Source organism: Arvicola amphibius, chromosome 2 (assembly GCF_903992535.2).
Source record: "Arvicola amphibius chromosome 2, mArvAmp1.2, whole genome shotgun sequence".
Taxonomy (NCBI): Eukaryota; Metazoa; Chordata; class Mammalia; order Rodentia; family Cricetidae; genus Arvicola; species Arvicola amphibius.
This window is the reverse complement of record NC_052048.2, coordinates 188,934,216-188,937,370: the sequence shown is the minus strand read 5'-3', so window position 1 is coordinate 188,937,370 and position 3,155 is coordinate 188,934,216. Positions and strand designations below refer to the sequence as shown.

Genomic DNA, 3,155 nt, shown 5'->3' with positions numbered 1-3,155 from the left:
TGCAGCATGGGGTTATGGTAATAGATACTATCACGTATGCTTGAAATTTGTGAAGAAACTAACTAGATCTTAAATTTATTAACCTACACACAATGGTAGCCATGTGAAACCCTGGCTATATTTTTTTCTTTTAAAAATATATCTTAGTATTTATTCCAAAACTATTTGCCAGATCCTATGCAAGAAGCTTTACAATCATTATTTTTAATTCCGAATATGACTGTTACACTGAAGATTAAAGATGTTTTTCCAGTTTTCGGGTTCTGAGTTTGTTTTCTAGGCTGGTCAGGAACTCCCTATGCAGACCAGGCTGGCCTCGAATCCATAGAGATCCATCTGCCCCTGCCTCCACAGTGCTGGAATTAAAGGTGTGTACAACCACACTCAATAGTTTTATGGCCTTTCCTCCCTTTTAACAAAGGAAGAAAATGAAGCATGTCTAAGTGGAGTGACTTGTTCATTATCACACAACAGGCAGGCAGCAGAATTGAGTCTTGAGTACAGGATCTTCCATACCGTATACCGCTTACCACAAAGAAAAATAGCTGAACCGCATCTACTATTTTACTAAATTCCATCTGTAAGATCACAGCAGAGCCCACTATTCTTATGACTGCTTCTATCTTTATGATGCTAATAAAATAACAGAAAGCCCAAGATGCTCTTACTAGCCTGCAAAAGAGTTATCACAGATAACAATAAAACGGCTCCTGTCGTTAGTGCAGTGACTTAGAACTCGCTATCAGAACAAGTCTGTTGATTCAAAGGTGATGCAGATGGAGAGCAGAGACAGTTATTTACTCAAACACACGGCAGCTTTTGGTTTGTTTTCAGTTTTTGAGACAGGGTCTCACCACGTAGTCCAGGCTAGCCTTGAACTTGCCAAGTAGTCAAAGTGGGCCTGGAACCCTATTTTTAGCTATTTCCGTTGAGTTAGAATCCAAGTTGCATATATCAGTGCTGTCCAAATTTAACATGATGATGTCTGCACACAGGAAACAAAGCTAAGTCCTTTCACACGGCAAAAAGGTCCCGGGATGACCATCCTAAGTCAGTGTCTCTTCATGCCGCACATATTCCCCAATGTCTGCTTGAGTAAACACCACGATTGCCATGGGGTCCACTTTTCTGCAGTCTTGAGCAGACTTTGCTGCTACCCCAAAACCCAAAGGAAAGTAAACCACCACTCCCTGGTACTGAGAAGTGTTTTCAGTGATTCGGCCCAGACCGGATTTCAACACGTGGTTTCCATACAGGAAGAACTTCTCTGCTCCAGGCTTTATCCACACTTTATACTTGGCATAGGGTGCAAAGTAATCGAGGGCTGTAACGTGCAACGGGAACTTGTGGGTCTTGGCAAACTTTCCAAATACACGTTTCCAGTGAAACCAGCTTCTCACATAGCACACGGGTCGTTGTGCAGTCGGAAGCAGTAGGTGCCGTCAGGCCTGTCCGCCGGGAGCTGCAGATTCTCCCCGATGTATTTCGCGTTCTTCTCAAACATCACTCTGGTCTCTTCTGTCAAGGGCCGCATTTTCTTGCTAGCTCGGTTCCCAGGATCCTTGTGCCCGGAGAGACCAAACCCTGGCTATATTAGTTAGCTTGACTGTAACAATGATTTCACTGTGTTTGTGTGTCAAAACACCATGCTATACAACTGAAATATATACAACTTCTTTTTAAAATGCCTATAGCCTACACTTAGAAGTGCTATTGACAATAATTTTGGGAAAGGGAAAAGTTGATGGTGATTTCCTGCTAAGACTTCCTGATTCTCACAGGTATGACAGATAAATGCCATCAAGGGTCATTGTCAGGGAATTTGTGCTCCTAAAGTATTTTTGTATCCACAGGTTTTAAGTCTTCTGGTTTATATTTTTTTCTTGCGGATGGTGCTTGGGGTCCAGACTCTTATCACCCTCATTTTCCTTGGCTCCACTAATCCTAGTACTTCTTCCTTTGTAATGTCTGCTTTGTGGAGATATTTCCACCTCCATTATAGTTAGGATGCTGACAGACCCGCTGTCTACACACAAGACCATATCATTGGTTACGTGCTTCAGTGCCTAACCCAGTCTTTTTGAAAAAACAAAACAAAGAAAAGCAAAAACTTCTCTGTTCCTTTCCGTGTCTCTCCTATACTGTGGAAACTCTATCTCTGTTTCTATGGCCCTAAGATCATTGACCGTTATATCTGTGACTCTGCCCATGACTCCAGTTGACCTGCTCTGACAGCTGCTACATTGAGTGTATGGACATCTTTTTATCCTTGTGTTGATCATGCTTCATGATAGTCTCCTTCAGTCTCACCATAGCTGCCATACAATGTATCTTTTCTTTCCCTGGGGGTCAGCAGGCTTTTCCATCTGCACCTACCACCCCATAGTAGGTAACCATTTTTGTCTATGTGGGACCAGATAAAGTCCACCTTTGTGGTCTGCACATTTCATCATCTCCAATGATATTTCTTCCCTCACGTTCTGAAAAGCTAGTGGACATACATGTAGCACGAATAATAAACAACCCAGAGTCAGATATCAGGGTTCAACCCGAAAACCAGGGGAACAAATTTGCTAGCCACTAGAGAAGTCTTACCTCCACCAAAGCTGGGCAATCGCAGACTAAGCAAACTAAGCCTCTCTCTCCTCCCATTTTATATTCCCTCTTGTATTGGGATTAAAGGTGTGAGGTACCACCACCTGGATTTGCTCCTGCATTGATCTTCTGTAGCCCAAAGTAGCCTTGAACTCACAGAGATCCATCTGCCTCCACATCCTAAATCCTGGGATTAAAGGTGTATGCCACCACTGCCCGACATTTAGAGACTTAGCTTTGCTCCTCTGCTCCTTAGGCAAGCTTTATTTATTAAATCAATATTCATTAAAACATAAATAAAATATAACTATACATATAGCATCCTTCAAATGTTCCAAAGCCAAGTGTCTATGAGCCTGAGATAGATAGTAAAGGAACAGATTACCATGTAGGGAAAATAGTGGAATGATCAAATTAAATAAATTCATATAAATAAATCTATTAGAATAAGATCTAGCACACCGGGGGAAATTAAAATGTAGCAATTATTAGTAAATGTGCTGTTAAATTTTTCTTTGCCTCATCTTGGTTCAGTATTTTTTAAATATATAATTCATTTT

General features: G+C 41.4%; 1 pseudogene; it reads right to left on the bottom strand.

Moving 5' to 3' along the window:
• Positions 1-1,046: 1,046 nt before the first annotated feature.
• On the bottom strand, positions 1,047-1,534 carry LOC119808462 (annotated as a pseudogene).
• Positions 1,535-3,155: the final 1,621 nt, after the last annotated feature.